This window comes from Aythya ferina, assembly GCF_964211825.1.
Source record: "Aythya ferina genome assembly, chromosome: 1".
Classification (NCBI taxonomy): domain Eukaryota; kingdom Metazoa; phylum Chordata; class Aves; order Anseriformes; family Anatidae; genus Aythya; species Aythya ferina.
The window spans coordinates 78,354,690-78,378,483 of NC_140296.1; the positions used below are offsets into that span (position 1 = coordinate 78,354,690).

The 23,794-nt window shown below is 41.5% G+C and overlaps 2 long non-coding RNA genes across 3 annotated transcripts; one reads left to right on the forward strand and one right to left on the reverse strand.

The window, feature by feature from the left end:
* The first annotated feature begins 12,771 nt into the window (after positions 1 to 12,771).
* Positions 12,772 to 15,985, forward strand: LOC311430954. Its single transcript, XR_014689142.1, has 3 exons — positions 12,772 to 12,951; positions 14,808 to 14,916; positions 15,115 to 15,985. It is a non-coding gene; the product is annotated as an uncharacterized lncRNA (long non-coding RNA).
* Positions 12,947 to 22,679, reverse strand: LOC311430947. 2 transcript variants are annotated; one of them, XR_014689138.1, is made up of 3 exons: positions 21,862 to 22,679; positions 17,564 to 19,830; positions 12,947 to 13,688 (listed from the first exon to the last, which is right to left on the reverse strand). It is a non-coding gene; the product is annotated as an uncharacterized lncRNA (long non-coding RNA). The 2 variants fall into 2 exon arrangements; XR_014689139.1 differs by having other exon boundaries at positions 16,894 to 19,830.
* Between the last annotated feature and the right edge of the window lie 1,115 nt (positions 22,680 to 23,794).

Here is a 23,794-nt window from a genome sequence, read left to right on the forward strand (position 1 = left end):
AGAGTCAAATGAGAGCTGTAATATTATTTTTTTTTCCTACCTGGCTAGCCAACCCCTAAAGCAAAGTAGCTAGCCTTTCTATTCTTAAAAAATACCTTTATTTTTTAGGTATGATCCAGTAAAATGGATTTTCTGCTGTGCTCATTGGTAAATTTGCTGAAAGTTTACAGTCCTGCTATTGCTGCCACTTGACTTTCTAGCCACTGGACTTCCTTACACTATAGCCATATTTTGTGGAGATGGGCTGATGGTTGGGACTTTCAAACCACAAGATTATTCTAAAATAATCTGCTCTGAAATTGTAGCCATGAACAGATGCATATGTACATACCATGAGGCCAAACCTCACTGAAAAGAGAACAAAACAAAAAGACACTCACATAGCAGTCAGTCTGGCTAAGCTTTTAATAAACCAAGATCCTGGTTTAGAAAAAAAAAAAAAAAAAAAAAAAAAAACTTTTTCTGCAGGCCAGGCACACCTCTAAATACATACCTGGAATTTAGACAGTTTGGGGTGGGAACAGAACTATTTTGCTTCACAAATCCTGGAAGGCCTTAGGGGGGAAGGTGGAGTGAGATTTCTTAATAGTCTTATTTATTGCAGCTGAAGGGAGATGTTTTGACTGTGTAATAAAAACACATCAGAAAAAAATGAAGAAAACAACAACAACAACAAACCAACCAACCAACCAAAACAAAACAAAACAAAAACAAAAACATCAAAGTGGTGAAGTGTGCACTGCAGCTTGGGACTAACACTCTTTAAACTTTGGGATTTTCTTCTCTCCTACCTGAAACATCCTGATCAGTAGCAATACCAGTGTACTTCTGATCATGCGTCTCAGCTCACTAAGACCATGTTTCCACTGGTTAGTGCTTTGAAACCACCAGCAAAATCTGTAAGTGCTGCCTAGTTTTGACCTGAATGCTGATTCACTAGTATGGGGCAAAATCAAGGGGACCAGTCATATCTCTGTCCCAGCAGACCTAGGGCAAGTGTGAAGAACATAAGAGCAGCGGGATAAATTTTCTGCTGTGATTTAGAACAGTTATACTGAAGGCAGTTGCACTCCTTTGGTATGAATCATATTTAACACGCTAGCCTGAAGGAGCCTACAGGCTGCATGCAAGCTCTGAGGTGTGAGAAGAATTGCAGACCATAACCATTCACTCTGTCCCCCTTTTCATGTTCTTTAGATATTTTATCATGAGACCTTTATTTACTTTTACACATAAAAGTAGTTTTCTGTTTTTTGTTTTTTGTTTTTTTTTTTTTGTTTGTTTGTTTTTTGTTTTTGTTTTTGTTTTGTTTTGTTTTGTTTTGTTTTTTGTTTTTTTTGGTTAGTTTGGTTTACATGTAAGGGACCTTTCACAAAAGACACTGGTTTGTTTTTCAAGAATTTAGAGCTAGCTATTTAAACTCGTGGTTTGGTTGTACTTTTGATTGATGGCTAGTTCAGCATATTATTAAAACTCATTACAGACTCAGTAGAGAACAGGCAGAGAGGTTTCTCAGATGTTATGAAGTGCATGTTACCTATAAAGTGTAGCCTAGATTTATCAAGCAGGGGATGGTCAAAATTTAGCTAGGTGGAAAATAACTCAAACTTTTAAATAGACGTCAAATGACCACCTAGCTCACCCAGCTGTTTCTGGTGGTCTAAACAAAATAAAATGACTAGGATTTTTTAATAGCAAAGCCTCAAGGCAAAATAAAGAGGGAAGAAAGATGTTTGAGGAGGTCTTCATCAGGACTCCTGATGAACAATTTCTATGCGGGCAATATGGAAACCAGGCTTATTTAAAATTGAAGTCAAAATGAAGCAACCGAAGCCCAGGGCTGAGGAGAGTCTAACATCCCAAAAGGGATCTGCCTTCATCTGTCACAGATGACAAGCTTAGTTTAGCAATGGGAAGTATACTTGAGAGGCCAGTAAGTAAAAGACTCCTCCAAGTCATTTGCTAATGTGGATTAAGGAGGGAAATACTTGTCATAGACACCAGCTGCAAGCCCATTTCCCCCACCCTCACCACCCCCAAAGGAGAAATTCAGCAAATTGTCTTGTTCCAAGCACCATTGCCAGTGTACAAATCCTTGTCTTTGGACTGTGAATTAACAGATTTTCTGTTCTGGATTAAGCAAAGGTTGCTTGTTTGACATATGGCAAACAGAACATCATTTACAGTGCCCAGCAATAGATTCTCATTCAAAGTTCATGCAAATCCCAAAGCTGCTAAAGCTGCACAATTATTTACTTCATAAGGAATTAGCAGCAATGGGCACTGGTCTTCAAGCAATGACAATTTGTGTTTTCTCCTTAGCTTTGATTTTGTTATGGATATTTGTCTTTTATAAATATCTCATGTGCAGATTATTTTGCAGCAAAAGCAAAACTCTCCAGAACTAATCAGATTCTGAACTGATGAGCAAGGCACAGTTTGATTTCTCTTTTGGTTTTAGCAGCCTTTGGGATTAGTTTTGCTTTCAGAGCGGCAAAGTTGAGCAACTGTTGCAGGGTATTCATTCCCAGCAAGCAACCTGTTTTTAAAATTCAAGCAAACATGATTCTCCCCCAGTGTCTGTGAATTCCAGACATCCAGCTGGGTGCTGCTGATAATGAAAAGGAACTGACAGCTATGTCCCAGCTGTCCCAATGCAGAGTTACCTTCCCTGGTTCATGAAGAGAAAACCAGCCCTGAGACTTGCTGGTGTCTCAAGGGGGGATGGCGTAATTGGGCATCAGAAATGATGTCTGACGCAGGTGAAAGTAGAATAGTGGATGGAAAAGTAAGAGATTTTGCACTTTGGTAGCTGAAAAAAACAACCAGCCTTATAATGTTGAGTAAAGCATGAAGCAATCAGTCAACTTCACATGCAATATATTTCCTTTCTGTTCACATCCTTGAGCAGCATACTCTTCTGAACCAAAAAATATTAACCTTGAGGCTGGATGCACCACAGAGCACGGTGCGAGGATTATTTCTGTGGTCTGAGAGCAATACCTCTTCGGCAGCACCAGTCTCTATCAGTAATGCGTATTCATTGGTGTCACTCTGAGCATGTACAAATGTGGCTCTTTGTTCCATCAGCTGCTCTGCGTGTGACAGGGGGCTCTTTCGGAAACAGGAGTTCCTTGTTTGTGCTGCCCTGAGGATGAATGAATACATACTTCGCAAAATACCCTCACATTAAATGTCCAGCCCTCCAGCCTTGAAGAGTTAATGCTGCCATGGTCTTTTAAAAAGCACCATCAATTTTGTGATTGCATGCTTCTCCCCTCCCTCCGGTGTCAGTGAGTAGTACATGCCAGCTCTGGTGTCCCTCAGTGCATTACAGTTACAATTGTATGGAAACAGCCACAATTACTCATGTGTGCTTCTGCTGGCTTTCTTTGCCATCATCTGACTGCTGTTCTTCAGGCACACAGTGCAAACCTGCTGGTCATAGCTTTTCCTGAATGCAGCCAGCCTTACAAGGGATGGAAGTTGTAGCAGGGACTGCAGCATTCCTCAGATGTCTGCAGCCTCAGTTTGCTGTGCTGAACCATTTTTCTACATTAATTAACTCTTAATTTTTAAGCTTCTGATGAGGTATTTTTCTGTGTCTCTTCTCTCCAGTCTGTGATCCCAGAGGAGGAATTTTTGCAGGGCCTGATTGTTTCTATTTCCTAATAATTACCTGCTAATTACCTTTTGCCAGTGAACATTTGCTAATGATTACCGCCATGGTATCTAAGAGAAAATTTCCTCCCTGTAAGGAGCATGTAAGATATCTATAGTAACTGTGGAATAACATCTGGTAAATAGAGACTTCCTTAATGAAATGCCAGTGCAAGTTAGGAGTGAATTTAAATGATTTGCACAAGACTTTTTAAGAGGTCACTCAGCGTCCTTGCTATCAGAAAAAGTATTTTGGACAAGTAAAGTAAGTCTTCCATCCCTAATTTCAGAAATGTTACCTCTCCTCGACAAAGGAAGGACATTGTTTCCACTGTAGAGTCTACTGCTAAACGTATTTTAACTTTGCTTTGCTATCTACCACTGGCACATCCTACTGAACCTGGCTGGGGAATATCTATATAGCCACTCTCCTTTCTGTGCACTGTAAACTGGGATTAGTCGATATTACCAGGGCTATACAGGCTGCTTCTGCAAGGTGTGTAGCACAGTGTCATCTCTTGTCTGCGTGAGCATGTAGAGAGGGAGGAGGTTTATTGGGTACACAGGGGAGCCACCATCCATGTGTCCTTTTTACTGACATGCACTTTCCTACACAGAAATGCTCCATTGCAATTTTTCCCCCTTCACTATTGCAGATGCCAGGTCCCAGTGATACAGAAGGAGGAAATGGCGTGTAGTGATTTTGTCCCCCAACATGTGTTTGGCTTTCGTAGCATTTTGTCTTTACAAAGAAACTCTTCCTGCTGAAGTCAGACTAAAGTAAAGCATTTACTTTAGCTGCACCCACACTACCATGGACTGAGGAGAGCATCTCTTTGTTGTAGACCAGTGTTCATTTTCTGCTATCAATAGTCATTTTAAGTACCATGTAATCTTTGATGCAGAGGTACTTCTATTTATTATAGTTGTGCAGGACAGCAGAACTTTGAAAACTGTGCACAAAACTTCCAAAAGAAGACGCTGCCACTGCTGAAAAAGTAATTTCAGATCTTCGAGCCTAAGGTAAGCATGCAGCTTTTGTGTCATTTGCTGAGCTTTACTAACCATAATTTAATTTCTCTTCTGTTTCTTTCTGTAATCACTTTATCTGAGTAGCAGAGGTAATGTACCAATATCAATGTGCACAGAGGAGCAGAGGTTTATGCCACAGACCATTTCCTAGATAGCAATGGCAGGGTGACTAGAGGAACACTTGTGAATGGAAGACAAAAGTACAAAGAGTACAAAGATACACTACCATCTTGAGGTCAAACGAATGCCTTCTTCACTGAAGTTATCGTGCTTCAATCAACCAGTCACTGTTATCATACAATCCATCAAAAGCAGTTGCAGATGCAATCTGAGTGAGGGGAAGAGATTCAACATGACAGGTCAGGTTTACCAATATGAGACTGTGATGAGCATCTAAGTTCTTTGATACAGCCAGGAGCAGCGTAGAGCTGTTTGGACACAGGTCACTGAAATGTTCCCCAAAAGGCCCAACGAGGCACCACTGGGGTCTCACATTGTGTGTGGTGTGAGGTTAAGTGTTGAAAGCCTAAAAGCTGTGGGGCTGTTGTGGATGACTGCAACCATGCATTAGAAGAGGCCCTCTTTACCCCTACCTTGCTCTCTCTTATTCCCTGACTCCAGCACTTTGACTCTGCACTAAAATGCAATGTGCTAGCATTTCAGCATCAGAAAAAGGACAGGGCCTACAAGAATCCACTCACATTGCCTCATAAACCCACCTCTGATCCATCGGGATTGAAAGTAACAAATGGGAGACAAGGAGAAGTGAAACTGTGGGTGATATCCATGGTATGCCCAAGGATGCTTTACACAAACAGTGTCAAGGTCATGCTGTAAATGTAAAGACGGGTATGTGGAGGCAGAAGTGTCAAAATACTTACGGTAACAGTGGGGACAAATTTCAACATGGAGCTGCAGTATGAATTTGACACTGCATATTTGCTGTCACCTACTGAAACAAAACATGATGAAGTAGTGGAGGGACAGAATTTCATCTGTATCTGTCCAGATGAAAAGTGACTGGGACTAAACTCAATTTTACACAGAAAAGGTGAAAAGGAAATTAATGCAATTTGAAATATGACATTTATATCTAAAGAACTTGTGACCTTGTTTACATTTTTGAATTATGATTTTCAAGTGTTTTATACATCACTTTGAATTATTGCAATTATTATTTGGATATAAAACTTTTACCTTATTTACTTAGAAAACTAATCCTTACATAGACATTACATCCTTTAAGCAGCAAGACTAATAAATAACCTTAGAAAATCTTTAATGTATTCCTTGAATAGATAGAATAGCCACAAAAGTGCATAATGGTCAAACAAATCTGTTGAGCAAATATAACCTCCTATTCAGACTGTTATTCTGAATATAAATATTTATTTATGTAAATATTTACAATGCTGATGAATTCTGTGAAGACTATTTTGAAGTAAAACCTGCTTGTGGAGTCATTAATGAATAGCAAAATAAAAATGGTTTTAGACTGCTTCATTTAATGAGGTGTCTTATTTCCAGAAATTTTCAAATACCATATTGCTACATTCACCAAGCTCATTGAGAGGGTAATAACAGTGATTAATGAGCTATAGCAAGTGAATTATTAGAAGGAACTAAATATATCATTCTTGTTGACTATGAAAGGAACACCTGAAAATATTTGTATGGGAGACTGTGAGGTCTTAAGTCTGATATACAACAAAACAAAGGTTTTACCCACCACCAGGCATCACTGAGGTGGAGAAGGTGTCTTCTGGATCACCACACCAGTAAGGGTGAATGACAGTAGTGTCAGGCTTGAAAAGAGATAAAGGAATTATTGGCCTGATAGCAGTTTAGGGATAAGATGGTAAGAAAGAGAAAAACATCCAGAAGTTTAATGACAGGAAAATATTTCCTAAAGGCACAAATTATTAAGAGTGAAGAGGAATTCCCATCTTTAGGGTTTCACAGCATTGCACAACACCACTAGGACTGTTAGCATAAATTGGCCTGTGCTGGCAAGAAGACGGTGAATGCCACCAAATATTTGGTGATATTCTCTAACTGTAACATTTTTTATGATTCTAAAGCTTTGGTGTGACATCCAAAGATCAAGGTTACCTTATAAGGATATGCAGCACCTCAAGTTCAATATGAAGAAAAAATTCCCAGAAAAGGTTATAAATTATTTTGTTGCTTGTCTGTGAGGCTTCTGACTCTTCCTTGGAATACAAAGAAACAAAGTGAAACCTTTGAAAAACACCTAGGTCACCACCCAGCACAAACACCAAGGATCTGCCAAAGAGAAGCGTGATTATACTTTTGTGTCAACTGTTTTGGCTGCAATGATAAAGCAGAGAAATATAGACATGCCTGATGATGAGGAGCGTGGAGACAGAAGAATCCATTCACTCTCAGTCTTTCTACTCTGAATTCTTATTTTTCGTATGTCCAGGTTTTCTAGATGTGAAAGAGCCTCCTCCCCTATTCTCCCTTGTACAGCAAGTCATACTGTTGCTTCAGATCTGCAGGTGGTGATATCTTCTTTCCTCTTGCTCATTTCCAGATGAAGCAGAAAAGCAGACAGCAATCTGTGGCTGGCACACAGAGGTGCAAAGAAAACTCTTTTTATTTCACACCCATTGTTTTTAATTAAGGCTCCAGCAGGACCTTTCTGCACAGAGACCAAGATTACCTCGTGCAAAACTGAGGGGGTGTGATGTGGGGAATAATGAATCCTAAACCACACAAAACTGTATTCATCAAACTAATTTGGGCTATTGGGAGGCCAGGGAGCATTATGGAAATGAGGCAAGCAAGTAAAGCAACGTCTAAAGACAAGGGAACAATGGCCTGCACTTTCCCCATCTCACATGATTGGCAACAGGCAAAAACATGATCCAGAGGCTTCACAGCCATGGTCCTGCATCTCCCCTGTGCTGGCACAGCAGTTGTAGCTGCACCACAGGAAATCTTCCCTCTGAGCAGTTGACCCAGAGAGGTGATTTCTGCGTGACTGAGCGTGTAGATGCTGCTGGGGCTCTGGCAGCCCTTTTTTTTCAGTGGCACTGCAACCCCAAACCACTGTTGGCTGCCAGGCTAAATAAGTTCTCTCTTTGCCTTGCCTGTTTACACTCTCAAGTAGTCACAATTACCAGAGTTCTTGGTCAATGTTTAACCAGCTGTACATATTTTGTGCTGTAAAGCTTTCTACACATGCCTTTCACTATGCTTCTTAGCTTTTTTTTTTTTTTTTTTTTTTTTTTTTTTTTTTTTTCCCCAGAATTTCCACTGCTTTGTCTGAATATTTCCCATAGAGAAGCATATAAAGCTGTGAGTGAGGACATGTTACCTATCATATCATTTGCTATTTGAATTGTGAGAACAGGGCAACAGTTAAGTGTTTCAATTCAACATTACTTTTATTGCACGGAGTCTTAAAGTATGTCTTTGACAGCTTTTTGGCTATGTTGAAACAGTAAACCCCAGGTGTGCTTCCCAGTTGGAAGGTAGAGATGAACACATCTGGCAGGTTCTGACTGAATTTTAGGCTGAGACTCAGATAACCATGAGTTTGGTCCCATTGATGCCCTGTGTACCCTGCTTTCCAGGTGTATCAGATGTGCAGAAGCAAATTGCTTTCCTGTAGCTCTCCCAGTGGGGACAAGCAAAGGAACAGGACTGCAGGGAACAAAAACTACCAGGAACCCTCTCTCACAGTGGGCTCACAGTCTTGATGAGTACTGAATGAGGGAGGATAAAATAAAGGGAAGAAGACAAGGTTATAGGAACACGCCTGTGGGTGGTATCATGCCTGTGGGTGGTATAACTTTCAAGCCCAAACTACATTTTTCTCATTAACATAGCGTCACTGGGTATTGTCAAAAAGCTTAACTTTGTAGTGACTGCTAACAAAATATTTGGGAGTGGGACGAAGAAGAAGAAGGAAATGCTTAACCTACAGCCCAGGACTGCACAGCAGTGTGTGACTTGTAGCATGATACAATGAATGGACAAAATACAACATATGAAAACTCATAAAACAAAGTGAAAATGAGCCTTAGAAAAAGAGATGCAAAATACAACACTGTTACCTGAATTACCACCAGTCATGACCAGGCCCAAGTATCTTTAAACATCTGACAGGCAAGCCTTACCTAAAGAAAAGCATCATGTATAATTTCAACTGTGGAACTGCACAGCTGTACACTGAGGCTATCCGCAATGTTCTCTCCTGGCTTGATGACAGGGATAAAAGCAGAAATGGGAACTGAGTGTAGCAATGTCTAGATTCCCCTCTAGCAATGAATTTAAACTTTTGACCGGATTAAAGTGTAGAGGAATCCAGGGCAAACATACCTGCTGGTATCCCTTGACACCAATGGTCTGAATGACTCAGAGTACTGCATTTCATTCACAGCTTCTTTCTTTTCAACCATGTATGTGCTAAACTTCAGCCCTGTCCCATGTTCTCCTCCATCCTGCATGCATTATGTACAAAAAATGGACTGTTGCTTGAAGGAAGCATGAGAGTGGTGGAGTGAGTCTTCTCTTTTCCCCTAGCTCCTCCGGTGGAAACACCATTTTTATGTCTTTTTTTTTTTTTTTTTTTTTTTTTTTTTTTTTTTTTTTTATGTCTCTTTTGTCTCTCATTTTAACAGTACAGAAACATCATTTTTAGTCTCTTTGCTATAAAATCCAGCAGAGAACCTTGCTGAGTTCCTCTAGTGCTGGAAACTAGAACTTTGGTCCAAATCCACTTTCAGTTTTGTGAGGTCAGCCTAGGTCCCTGGGACTTGGTTCCTCTTGCTCTAAACACAGTAGAAAAAAAGGCACAAACAGCTACTGTAATCAAGATCTCACTCTTATTCTTACATAACCTAAACTAACACTACTCGTCATGTGTTAGGCTAATGCCTAACCTATTTGCTACCTCATAGCTTGGACAAAATCTTGAACCAAATATAAAACAAGCCAGAGCCAATGCCTGGGTGACCCAATATATACTAGCCTTGTGTTATTCAGGTAGTTTCATGAGTATTGGAACTAAGGAAATTTTCTTTCCTACAGACTTCTGTCCTCTGGCTGATTTATGTCTAGTGAGGTTCAAGATCTGGTTAAACCATTGGCTTTGACTGGGGTTTTCACAGCTTCCTCTCCTGTAGATTCACTCTGGTGTGGTAACTTTTGACTCTGCAAGCTCAGACTGAAGCCCTTCCCTCTGTTACACTGTGATTAAAGCCTTTCTCTGCTGATGTAGTCTTCTTTTCCTAGACACAGATTTTCATGAAACATACTTTGTTGTTGCCTCTGCCCCTTTCAAACTTTTTTGGAGCCTGAGTTCAGATCTTACTTAAACGGGAGGACAGACAGGCAGAGAGATACATGCAGACAATGTGGTTGCACAAGTCTTATTTCCTTTGGAAAGCAGACAAAAGAAGAAATTGTCTCAAAGTGCATTTTACAAGCCTGCCTATTTTTACTCCTCGGATATTTGAATCCTCTGTGTCCAATCTGAATAAAATGCATTCAGCATGATGTTGGTGTAATGGAAAATCAAACAACTCAAGCCCAATGGCTATGAAGGAAACAAATATTGTTTCATATGTTCAACTCGCCAGAGGCCTACAAACAACATAAAAGTAGATACAGAGATGAGATTAATAATTCAACTCTATTTTGGGGGCCTTCCAATGTTTAGAGCTCTCTCCTTCCCTCTTCTACTCACATACAATGTCTTTTCTTTCACTTCCTTTGCACTTCCAGGGACCTCTGTGCAGGGCAAGTCTCCCCTCCAGCCATAAGATGCTGGCATATGACTCTCCCCAAGACTTGGCAAAGCCACACAATGAAGGCGCTCCACTTTGGAGCCTACCAGATGAGAGCCACTCGTCCTCACCTACATCACTGGGGCATCACTACATCTCTTTAGCTTTACTTCCAGCTGTAAACTACATTCCCCTGTTTCAGATTCACAGAGCTTAGACAGACTTTTTGGAGCATTTGGACCAAATCCAATTCACCTCTGCAGCTGCGGATACCTTGGCACCCTGCATTTTCAAAACGCATCATGTGAGAACACCATTGATAATGGTATATGAGCTGTATTAGCTACACAGCTAATACTGCCACATTTTTGCTCGCAGAGACATTGTGCAAAACTGCCATTTAGAAAAAGTGCCATGAGTGTATGTAGGAAACAAATATCAGTAGGTGATAATCCATGCTTTACTAGCAAAGCTTTGTTCAGTAACAGTGTTAAACATAGATCAGAGACAGACTCCATGCTATTTTTGTGAGACATATTATTATTTTGATATCTTCTTCACTTCACAGTCACAGAGGAAAGATAGGATGAGTGTTGATATATCCATAGTAGTAGTATGTCACTTGCTAAATCCCTGCCAACCAAACTGTGAAGCCAGGAATTACTATTTCACTTTTATTCTGACTAGTAAGAGTCAATAATTCTATATTGGGGATTACTTCCCTTTATTCCAAATGAGTTTAATCTACTTATGCCTACATTTTCCTAAAAATAAATGAATAAGTAAATAAATGAGAAAAATATATCCCGTTCTATAAGCAACAGTTTCTTTGCTTGATTGTGTTACATTTTTGCCAGATGAACTTCTCTGACGTGAGTATTCATATGAAGCTAATAAAAATACCCCTAGTCCTCTTAAATATTTCCATCCCTAAACCCTATATACTTTTATCGCATATTTTCGGTAATATACCAATTAGGTATTTGTTAGCAGACAACCAAAAGCATTCCCTTCAGTAGAGGGAAAAGCCTGGGAACACACTATGTCAGGCACCCTGTGCTAGCCATCTAAATTATTTTTTTGCAAGATCTCTTTTTGCTCTGATTGTCTGTGACTTTGATAGGTTTTTGTTTGTTTGGTTGGTTTAAGTCACATATCCAACACTGCATTTTACTCCCTAGTGCTTTCATCAAAACCTGCAGAGAATGTGCTGGAAGCACAGCATTTCCCCAGTAGCCTTCTTTTTGATTAGAAATTCATACTCTCAAGCTGAAAATCACCCCTGTATTCACCGGAGGCAAGAAATGATTTATGGGCAGGTTCATTTAACAGTGGCTGTTCATAAGGAAAGATAAGACATTTTATATGTGAGGGACTGAGGCCAAAGTTGCCCTCTCTGACATTGTTGATCAATGCCTAGGCTTTGCTAGAGCTGCGATGCACAAGCTGCCACTGCTGTTTCTAAAGATGCTGGGGACCTGGGGCCATGCTCCACTATAGAGCATAGCTCCCTCCAAACTCATATTTTCCTTTGAAAAACTTTTCTTTATGAAAGAACCCCAAAGGGTTCCCAGAGAAGGGCTGAATGGCCACAATGATCTGCAATGTTTATCTAAGAGCTCCTGCCAGAGCCCTGCTGATGCATCAAGCACTAGGATATATTTAGCACCAGTCTTCTCTGCAGAAAATGCTTCTATTTTCATTGCTGAAAAACATTTGCTTTTTAACTTTCTTTATCCTGCAGGGTCTATGCAGTGAGAGGACCTGTTTTTCTTCCTCAGGTGGCCAGTCCTGGCTCCTCTGCATGGAGGCAGCGAGATGCCCAGCTTCTCTCTCAGCCCCTGTGTGAAGGGTACATTTTGTTTTACTACAGCCCTTGTGCTCAGGCACTTCAAATGCTTCCTCTTCTCTTTTGACCCCAGATCTACCAGATGAATGCAAACTCCTAAAAAGATCAGGAGACAGATGTATTCCAAGTACAACAGCTGCTGCTTCCTTCTTCCCTGCTTACTGTTGCTGCTTCAGTAATGCTGAGTTCACATAATGCCCCAGTGAGGATAAAGAGCAACACTGTGTGTGTCCTGAGTTTCACTTGTTTACGTTCTACTGACTGCGGCTTTTCCTTCAGCGTCACTGTCACAGGGGTGACATTATCATGGACCAACATTCAATTTAAAAGGAGGAAATATTTCAATTGTTTTTGCACTGATAACCCAGACATCTGCTGTTGCAATGTAATCCATTGGTCTGAGCAGTGGTGGCATCACTGTCCTTTCCCCCACAATATACATGTTCTGTGGGTGTCGTTAAGTGTTTGCAAACCCTTATCAGCAAAATTCACTATCTGCAGTGTTTCCCAAGTGCTGGACTTGGCCAGTGTCTCCCACAGCATGTTCATTTTTTTTTTTTTCTGTGAGGACTACAACTTTGGGATCCTCAGCCTTTTCTGATTTATGTCCCTTTGCTTGTGGTGTTTTGTACTCTCCGTCCAGTGTGCAGGGTGAGTATTCTCTCCATCCTCTGCAGGGTTACCAAGGGAGCTAGTAGCATCCTTTGCTCTCACTGCCTGCTTAGGAGCAAACCAGAGTTCTTCCAGGAGGCTCCATGTTTTGGAGCAGCCCATGGAGTCCATCTGGTCTCCTACCAGGGGCTATCTAAGCCCCTCCAGTTCACCATCTCAACCCTCCTGCTTTCATCCACTCACCAACATTTCTCCCCAGCTCTCTGTCTACAGATACATTTCACAAAAGAGCTACTGTCTGTGGCACAGCTTCACACTCTCCTAATGAGAGGCTTTCAGCCACAGCTCTTCACAGATGTCAGAGCCACTGCAACAGATCAACAGATGAGGAAAAGAAGGGAACTTGACTGGCCCAAGTGGAAATCTTCTATACACTCCACCTCCCCTGAAGGCATGTCTTGGGTAGATGGACCAAGTTTCTGATTCACTGCAAAAAATTATCTGGTGTTGAAGGATTTGCTTAGAGCCCAGTTCCAAGCTAACCTCCAGGTGAAGGAGACTGTAATCTCAATCTCTGTGTGTATTTTTTTTTCTCAAGCCGTACTTTTCTTCTGTTAGTTAAACAGCTAAGTGAGACAAACATGCTTATTAGTGATAATACTATCTACATTTTGTGCAGAACGTGGTATTACCTGCCTCAGCCTGTTGTGTGTAGGAGGGTCCTGCTGGTCCTGCTGTGAATAACCACCACTGTTTTTGTGTAGCTGATCAGAGGACTGAAATAAAATAAAATAAAAAAAAAAAAAAAAAAAAGATAAAGAGAAATAAGAGAAATATAACTCCTACCCAAAAGAGAAGGCACAGTCTCTGGCTTAATTTACATAGCTACCTTCAGAGTTGATCTTGACTGCAGCTGTGTTCAGTTTTTTTAGCAACAGCACCAGAAAGACATTTATATAAGCAGAGCATCCAGGCACAAGTGTAGCCATATCTGACAGACCATTAAATGGATTTTTTAAATGGGAAAGTGTATATATATACACTTCATTAGAGTTTTGGGGAAAATTTACCTCAGAAGTCCCATAAAGAAACAAAGCAGAGCTCTCTACCATGAACTTTAAGTACGATTACATTATTGAACCTTCTTGTTGCATGAAAATTTAATTTGTTTTCCATATAATTTATTTCCCATTTAAATGTCTTTTTAACTGCTCTCTAGGTGATAAGCAAAATAAAATATAATTTACAGCACTTTTAGTAACAAATCCATTGTTCATTTTCCTATGAAGCTTAACAAACTAGCAAGGTAATTTTAAAGTATCTTGTATTCAGATAGACCTGATGTTTTTTTCAGAGAAAATGTGTGCCAGCTTCACAGCCTGAGAGTGAGAACACACCTTTCTTTTTTTCAAATATTCACACAGAAAAACATGAAATGTTGTCCCAGCTGAAAAGAAAGGTTCCTGCGAGACCCTGGGGGAGACTGTACAGCACAGACACACAGCAATTGGCAAATTCCTCTTTTCAGGTCATTGGGATTTTCATATGGCAACTATATGCTTTTGCTTCAAAGAGAAACTACCACAGTACACTAGGCATGAATAAAAATTGAATAGTAGGCTATTTATTTGGAGGTCATACCTCCCTGGTATCATTAAGCATGATGAAGTTATATTTAAGTTAAATAAATTAACTACATTTCTCTATATTTCTCATTCTCGTTTTTTGCCTAACTGCTCTGCAGTCCCAGATACCATACAATCATGTAATGAAAGACAGATGCTGCTATAAGGAGCTTGTAGGTGAAACCTACAAGCATGCACAGAAACACGAGACCTAATACAGATGTAGAGTTATCAGACCAATAGACCTTATTAATTTAATGTTTTTTCCAGAGCCATCCCAACCAAACTGAAGTGCTACAATTAGGAGCATGATCACCTGAGGCTTCCTGTGGATTTGATGGAGAAGGATGGTCTTTGCAGAGGGAGGCTTGGACCTCAGGTTAGCACCAAGGGGAATCCCACGCTCAGCACCTGGCCTGCAGGCTGAGCACAGCAGCACATTGGTCATTAAGGATGAGCAAACCCATGCCTGGCTGCCACACTGGGCTGTGCCCTTTCTACTGTCCCTGTAATGTCTGGATGAGAGGGATCCCCAGTTGTGTACCTGGCAAACTTAGGCTTTGCCCCTTTCTTTAAGGTCCTGCAGCCCCGGGGTGGCAGTGACCCTTCTGCCTGGCATGGAGGTTGCTGCTCTGAGCATCCTGGCTGGGGGCTCCACATTCCACCCCACCAAGGTCATCTGCTCTCTCCCAGAGCCACTCATGTGCCAACATCTGTCACCAGCCATGTTTGAATGCCACCAAAGCTCCTGCTGGGCACTCATCACCTGTATGCCCCAGCACCACAAAGCCAAACTCATGTCAACTTTCCAAGTGATCCTACTGGTGTGTTTTTTCCAGTCAGCACTCAACTGCATGCTCCCAGTGCTATATTTGGTTGATGTTCCTTATCTTTATATTTTCCTTTCTTTTTTGTTGATGTTTTTGGTTGATACCATGGAATGTTTTCCGAATCATAAATCTGTTATTCAACAATCTCTCTTTGTCCCCCATGGAACATTTTCATCTGATGCTCCATTATTCTGCATTTAGTAACAAGAGAACTGTGTAACTATCATAACACCATACCCAGCTTGCAAGGATTTTGTCATGAATAGTGTCCAGACTTCTCATTTTTCAGGTGGCCTTTTTGATTAAATAAGTAAGTAGCAGCTTTGCAGACAAAAAGCACTCATCTTTTTTTTTTTTTTTTTCTGTAAACCAAGTACCATTCAGATATTTTGGTGTAAGATGTATTTTTCATCAAAATTATGGTTTATGGCAAGACAGAAATTATTCCCAAAATTTAACAGAACTTGTGATTTCTTCAGCTAGAAGACAGATATCAAGAACAAGAAAAAGTATTTTATCATTTTTGTTGTTTCTCAAAACACCATTGGGAACAAGACTTAACAATAAAAGAGCTTAAGTACTGAAAATAAAATTTAGCATTTCTTTTGAGGTCAACTAACATATTTAATTTGTACCAAGCAAAACTTTAAAGATATTCTCTTTCTCTCTCAAAAAAAAAAAAAAAAAAAAAAAAAAAAAAGAATCATGCAACTTGAAAAATGTCTTTTAAGTATAATCTGATTCACCCAGAAGATTGAAGAACTCACTGTTCTGGCCTTACTTTGTGTGTCGATAACTGATCGAGCCTTAAGAAACATCTCTGGAAATCTTGGCTTCTAAGTCCTTATATTGTAGAAGTGCTATTGGTAATGCAGTATCAGAAGTATTTCAGTACAGACTACTCTGTACGTGGAGGTGCAGAAATCCTTCCTTCAACTATCCTTCGGGTGGTTGGTAAAACAGTAGGAAGCTGCCACTTATTCCAATCCAAGCCTCAGAATAAGACTGAAGCAGATGTCTGAACATACCTGCCTTGCCTTTCTTTTACTGGTGTGATCTGAATTCCACAAATTGTCTATTTTTCTCCCTGCTTTGGGCAGGCTGTAAAAATAGGAAAGACACTGGTACTGGTTCTGGAAGAAGACTTACAGACCGACAGCCTGAGAGCCACCAGCAGCCTGGGATCCAGCTGGAGAAATGAACCTCATGGAAACCAAATCCATAGAGGATCCACAGGGAGATGAATTCCTGAAGCTCAATGTGAGCTGATTTGGGGAGTACATTGCATACTGAAGTAAACCATGACACTGCTGTAAGGCACAGATAACCAAGGTTCAAATCCCTGTACTCTCTTTGGTTCACACAGGGGGGTTGAACCAAAATCTTCCACAACCCAAAGTGCTCTACCTGAAACTAGTGCATGCGGCTTTCTCAATTTCTCCTTCTGGACATGTTCTCTTGTGAGTAAAAATTTGCATATGAAGAAAGAAGAAATGATTCTCCAGCCTTAGGATTTGAAATCTTACCTCAGTCGGGGTGTGGTTATGTATACTGCTCTCACTCGGGTTTCAGCCAGGGAAAGCAAGCTCTGGAGGCATGCTGTGTCTCCAGCATTTTGACCCTGTGCTGCTGACTGTCTCAGGTGGGTGTAATCCCTCCCAATCCCTCTCATTGGACAAGGAACCTCTGGGCTTGACAAATTGCTCACATTATTGTCAGACTGGATGTCAGTTTCTGTGCGAATACAATGGTATTTTCTGATGAAAGTGTTTGCAATTGGGAGGAAACAAAACAAAACAAAACCCCCAAAAAACTGACAAGTTCCATGTATGTTACATGTGTGCATTTGATTATGTGAGCATTATGTGTGGTAGTTTTTCTTTAAAAAATGATCAAACAAAACCACAACAAAAACTCATAAAGACTTAATTTCCAGTGAATTCATCTGAATTTTCCTCATTAATTTAATGGAAAGCAACATAGAACCACCAGACCCTGCTTTAATTATTCTGCTACTTCTATATTGCGTATTTCTTATAATAAAAACTACTCGCTTATTCCTTTCTTTCTACAATTGTATTTCTACAATTGTAATTTCTTTCTACAATTGTAGAAAGAAAGGAATGGAGGGCTTAATTTGAACTATGTTTGTATTAAGAATTCAAATAACTTCAATTTTATGAACAAGTCAATCACCTGTTCCAATTCTGTTAGCTGGGCAGCTCCTGCTCTTTGCTTCTTTTGGGGCGAACACAGCGAAGTGGTCATTTCAAAAGCATCTCTGTGAATTAGAGGTTTAGGGTCTCAGGCTTTCCCTCCTGTAAAAGCATTAAAAAGGAAAGGACAAAAAGAAAACCACACACACACAGAAAAAAACCTGTTTCACAGATAGCCTCAGGATAAGCCACTAATCTCACAGGCCAGTTTTCCAAAGAGTCCCAATACTGCACTGATTACCTGAAGTGCTGAGAGCAAAGATTTGGTGCCCTGGCTCCACCTCAACCAGCCGCACCTTCCCCCTGCACAGGGCTGATGCCTTGCTTGGGTGGGTTTTCGATCAAGTCCTCAGAGCACACAGGGAACTGAGACTGGCCACCACATGATTTTTCATTTCTGTTTTCAGGGCTGCTAAAGCTTTTACTACTTTTGAAATTGTTCCTGAAGGGGAAGAAGGCCTAGCTAGGGCTAAAACAAAAGTGCATACTCAAGAACAGTAAAATGAGCTTTTCCACATAATTAGCTCAGTTTTAAGCAGTGGACAAATTTCTTCTTGTAGTATGTTTGCCATGAGCAGAGTGCAGGAACCTGGGATCTGGCATGTACAGGAATAATCCTATCCTGACAAACATGACATAATAAACCACCACATTATTGTGGTATTGCAAAATATGTAAATCATTTTTTGGAATCTATTTTAATTATGACCTTTTTTTTTTTTTTTTTTCTGGTGAAATGTCGATGAGTTATTATTCATAATGTAAACTGACTTGGCAGTCAAAACATCTACATCTAAAATTCAACAGTCTCAACATATTTTAGAGAACACTGAAGAGAAAACTAAGGAGACATGGGAAAATATTACCATCAGCATTCATGGGTCCTGTGGCCTCCTCCTCGTCAAGACACTACTGACTGGAAAGCCATTTTGCTTTCTGCCCTCTAACCTCACAGCTTGGTAGCATGGTGGCAGGGTCTCACAGCCTGAGGAAGAGCCTGACACATCCAGTGACATTAAGCATGCTCAAAGTTTTAAGATCCTGCTTATCTAAATTAGGAACTATTTTATTCTATGTATGTACCAATGCATCCAAAGCTCAGCTGCTCTGATGGTTATTCATCGTATTCTGCTCAAACTCTGGTGGCAGTTGTCTACTAGCAAGAGCTGGCAGGTGTATTGAGAGCATCTACAGCATTAGAAATTAGAGGCAGCTTGGATCAACCTGACCCAGACCAAATCTGTCTGGGAAAGGGGCAGTGATGCCCTGATGTGGCAGGTGGGTGCTCTCCTGGGCTGTACCCACACCTGTGCTCAGCGCTGAGCCTGCCAGTCCTGGCTCCCCAAGCAACCGGAGAGGGGTCTTGCTGAAAAGCACTGGTATTCCCTGTCACCTGGGTTTCTCCTGGGCACTGGCAGATAAGGAGAGAAGGCTATGCATCCCAGCAGGCAGTCGGGAGGCAATGCTATCACTGGCAAGTGCATCCAGGTGCTGAAGTTTCCATGTAGCTCCACAGAGGAGATATCAGCCATTGTGCACACCAGCCAGTGCAATGGTATCTCCACCTCACCCTGGCTTTGAAGAACGACATAGCTTTCTGTTCCAATGGTTACTTTCTTTTTGCATGCTGACAACACTTAATTAGCTTTTTAGCTTTCTTGTACTTTTTTCCTTCTTTTATCTGTCTGGTTTATGCCTCTAGTTGCTATTCATTATGCTTTTAGAACTACAGCTTACCTTCTCTGAATGCATTTAGAATTGTATTATGTTTGACAAAGCTGCTTGTCTGCCTCTACTGTATGGGCTTTGTGGCTTGACTTTACTATGGTAAAAATTAAAGTTGGGAAAAAAAAAAAAAAAAAAGAAAAAAGAAAAAAGTAGAGACTACAGAAGGAGCTTCAGTGTCCAAATCATCCTTGCAACCAAGCAGGAAGTCTTTCTCCGTGGTCATGCCACAGGGTGTTACGCATAGAGGTTGCACAAGTCGTTTAGAAATTAGAAGAGCGTTGTGTGCTTCCTGTGCAGATCTGGAACTGGCAAGGCTCTTAGTGACCCTCAGCTCCTGCCAGCCACATCTGGGTCACCTGCTTGACCTTCTGCCTGCAGAGATTTCTACATTGTTCTGACAAACACTCAGACAGTCTGACAGATGCTCCTGGAAAGCTGGGCCTGGTATGTTACATCTTGGTTTCAGACTTGGAGGTCTCCTTGTAAGAGGTCTTCTGTCCCTCGGTACTTCTAGGATTTCTAAGACAAAAGAAAAAGATGTACAATTGAGATTTATTTATTTATTTTTCCTATTTGGGGTTCATCATTTTTCAGCTTCAGTGTCTGTCATGGTGGAAGCAAAGATATCTTTGCAACATGAAGGCTCATGAATCACTAACTTTGGGTGAGAGGGACACGATGTGGTCCACAGTAAATACAACGAAGTGGCAGATGAATGAGTCCATGCTCAGTTTAATGGCTGTTTAGCTCACAGGTTCACTGTTTAGAAATGGAAGGACCTGAAGTTTAGATGTAAAACTACTTTTGAAAAGCCACAAGCCATTGACATAAGTGGCTAGATTTTCAAGTGTTCTGTCTGCATTTTCAAGTGGAGTGGCTGTAGCCAGATGTCAAAAAGTACCAAATTCCCAGTGCCTTAAGCTACATTGTATTCATGGGCAATCTCTTCTGGTAATGAAGATGAGCCTATTTGTGAGTCTGTCCACAATGATGGGGCTGGCACAATAAAGAAAACAAAACAAAACAGAAAAAACTTTAACAGAGAGTTTCAAATACTGTTGTGGAAAACATTTGAAAGTCCCTTTTCAACAAAATATGAAAATGGTGTTTTACAGGAGGAACTGCAGCTTTTCATAATTTTCTTCTATATGTCAGAAATCCCCAAAGTCCAAATCATTCTTCATCAAAAACCTTTATTGCTTTTTAAACAAAAGTTTGGTAACAATAAATACATGCCTTTGCTAAAAGCATGCACAACAACACTTTGAAAACGCTATATGCTGTTTAGATCTGTTTCACTGCTCTTTTTCCCCCGATAATTGCAGTTCTCACCTCTTAAAAAGAAAACACAAAAATAGCAAAATTGTAGACACCATTACCTCAAGGCCACTGTCCACTCAGCTATCAAGAGTAATTTTTAACCCTCAGCAAGCAGCCAAGCAGGACAATCAGAATATAATATATTATGAAAGCCTCCTCTGAAACCACCTGTCCAGCCAGAGCTTCCCGAGTTTAGAAGGCTTACGGGAATTATGGTACAGATGTCGGCTGGCACTAGAGAAGGAGAGGCCAGAGGCGGGATTCGTAATTCTCAGTCCTTTCTTTGGCCTGCACTGAGTGGGAGGAAAGGTGGATTTTGTTTCTTTGGGATCCTACTGGATAACAGTGAGGGGAGAACTGGCAAGTCATGACTGTGCAGACTGGGAAGAGCATGTCCCTGGCACACCTTGAGAAGTTTCCTGCTGCTCCCTGGAGCTGAATCTGAATTTCAAGACTGCAGGGTTGATCCCGGTTTGCCTTGCACCCTAGTGGAGATGAAAACAGACAAACCACTGGGAAGAAAAGCAGGTAAACAAAGGGCCATTTGCAAATTGAGTTGGCTCTCTTTCAAATGCATACAGAAGCAGACAGGAGCACTTCTGAAAAAAATTCCCCCCTTTGAGAGCCGTAGGGCATGGGGTTCATAGCTGCATAATCTCACTAGCTGTTGCTCCGAAGGCAACTATAAATATCAGGTTGTTGCAAGAAAACCCACAAAGGTTTCCTGTTTCTTATGGTTCAAGATAAAGGTTGCACACAGCATGGGCTCTGTCCTTTAGAGCAGTTGTTCTCTAACGGGCTAGAGTGAAAGATCTACAATTAACTCAATTTCAAGCAGCTTATAACTTTTCAAAGTAATTAAAGTCACTTGGCACAAACGGCTGTGCCACCAGAAACTGAAAAGCGCAAAACTGTGGGCGGGTTTGGTACAAAGCACGGTCCCACCTCCTAGAAGAGAAAAAGCACAAGACATGAGTTTCTCCTAGTGGGGAGAACCACAGGCTGGTTTGCAACCTCAGTGAAACAATGAACATGGCTGTGCTTCAGCTCAGAGCAAAGGCTGGCTGCTGGCTGCTAGCTGCTGCTGCAGCAGTGGAGATTTCTGAGGCTGTGTCAAGAACCTGGGGGAAAATGTTGCTTACACTTGTAAACCTGATCTGTTTTAAGAAAAAAAAAAAAAAGAAAAAAATAAAAGAAAAAAAAAAGATCTGGGGAATAAAAAAGAATGACCTTTCAGCACAGTAATCTATCCACCACGGTGGATTGCATCTCCTGTACTTTCCTCTTCTGGTGGCTTCTTTCCAGCTCGTTCCCCCTGGAAACAAGAGGCGTTTGAGCGATGCGAGAGAGAAGCAGTGAGTCAGTGTGCACGGTACCGCAGCGGCTGCCCTGCTGCCGTGTGCGTAGATGTATCTGAGCAGCTGTGGAGCACGCTCCCAGTGCCGGCAAGGAGGAGCAGCTTTGGCAACGCAGGGACAGCGTGGGCTGGGGAGAGCAGAGAAGTGGTGTGCACGCTCTGGGGACCCTGCGCAGGCACAGCATGTGCTGAGAGCTGAACCTCAGCTTGCTCTAGTGATGCAGCTACGTAAGCTCAAAGCCTGAGCTGAAGACAAGGCTGTTGCACTGATGTGAACCCACTTGGAGATAAAAATCACCTCATCTGCTCTTGTACCAGGTCCCACTGGGTATGCTGCTGACACGGCTTTGAGGTTTGTGCTTGGCAGAGCTTCAGGTAGGGCACAGAGAAATGCGAGGAACTTGTGCTGGTGTGCACAGTTTCAGCATCTCCCTTCAGCTGACAGACCAGGCATCCTTCTTAAGAGGAAGGCACGAGGTTGTGCTGCTTCTAAGAAGCTGTGTGCAGAGGCACTGAAGGAGATGGCTGCTGTCCCTCGGTGAGGCTGCAGCACCCCCAGCACCTCTCCCAGGCAGAAACCAACAAACAAGTCTGGGACTGGATCACTCAAACTTGTCTCACCACAAGCTTCTCTGCTTTTTTCCACCATGTGACAGAAAGGCAGTACCGCACCTGACCAAAAAAAAAAAAAAAAAAAAAAAAAAGTCAGTTTCCAAATGCTGATGCTTGAACAACCCCCAGACTCTGCTGGTGAAAAGGAAGTAAGCCCGAGCTGCTGTGTGAAGCATTAGCTCATCTCACAGGGGAACCACACTTACATCCATTTTTTCTAGCCCTGATACTGGAGCCCTTGAACTGAAGCTGAGAGTAAACTTCGTTTGGACCCATTTGGAAGTAGGAAATGCTCATCCCTACTTGGGTGGAGGGCAGTCACATTCACTAAGACACCACTATGCAGTAGTGCTATACAGCAGGTCTCTTTGTTGCTTTAACCTCCATGGCATGAAATCCTCAAGTAAGACCTAGTGTTTGCATTGGACTTTCACCACTGAATTTTGCCTGAAAGCATACATACACTTCACCAGCTCTTTCTTTTAAATCTTAAAACAAAGTGCAGAAACTCTTGCTCAGCTGCCCCCTAGCTTAGTGGCTGTTAAATTTCACAGACACTTTATGAAATTCTCACAGTTCCCTTTCTGTCTAGAAGTATTCTAGTCCTGATCAGACCAGGCAACTGGATACCCCCTCATCTTTAAGCCCATTTTATAGTTAAAACCAAAGTGTTCCTCCCATTTCCTCCCCTGAGAAAGCCAGGCTGGGCAGATTTACCTTGAATATGCCTAATACACACCAGCAGGATCTTCACAGAGTTCAATTGCTTCATTCATTTAAAACACTTACACAGCAGCTACAGCTTCCTTTTGTAATAACCTTATGTGCTTTCCCCATACTCTGGGCTAATTTCTGCCTATTTGTCCAAAACATTTCCCTTTCAGCTCATCCTGATGCATTTTGAGGGGGTTCTGTTTTTATCTTAGATTTCTTTATTCTTGATGACAATTTGTCCATGTCTGCCCCAAGTATCTGTGCACACGCAGGGTAAGTCCTTCCATTAAAGACATGCAGAGGACTGTAAGGGATGTCCACCATCAGACGCACATTGGCAGCTCACCCTGCTCTGCACCTTGTGAGCTCACTGAGACATCCACAGCAGCCTTTCTTCATTTCCAGGTTGCTCCGTAGCCTGAAGGGATACCCACCCACATTTTCCAGACCACAGGGTAGTCAGGATGGGACTAGTCCTCA